The following is a 306-nucleotide window of genomic DNA, read 5'->3' on the forward strand; positions in this document are numbered from 1 at the left end:
ACACACACACACACACACACACACACACACCCCTCTATATATGTATGAATAGCTTTAAGATTTGCAAAGTTCTTTACATATATTATCTCATTTGATCCTCACAACAACCCTGTTTTGCAGATGATGTTGAGAAAGGTTAAGTCACTTATTATATAATATCTGCAGAAAGATTTGAATTTAGGTTTTCCTGATTCCAAGTCTAGCACTTTATCCACTAAGCCAGTTATCTTTCCTCAAATACCTTAGAAGAAGCTGTCTTTTCCCTTCCCTTCCCTTCCCTTCCCTTCCCTTCCCTTCCCTTCCCTT

At 38.2% G+C, this 306-nt stretch overlaps 1 protein-coding gene across 1 annotated transcript in view; it reads left to right on the forward strand.

Annotated features, from left to right (window-relative positions):
- The window catches only part of LOC138167753 (immunoglobulin superfamily member 1-like), a 59,406-nt gene that overhangs the window by 5,460 nt on the left and 53,640 nt on the right, over positions 1-306 (forward strand). The window lies entirely within an intron of this gene.

The sequence above is a fragment of the Petaurus breviceps genome, unplaced genomic scaffold (assembly GCF_028583685.1).
Source record: "Petaurus breviceps papuanus isolate PSGF00001 unplaced genomic scaffold, PetGlider_PUasm1.0 296, whole genome shotgun sequence".
NCBI classification, from domain to species: Eukaryota; Metazoa; Chordata; class Mammalia; order Diprotodontia; family Petauridae; genus Petaurus; species Petaurus breviceps.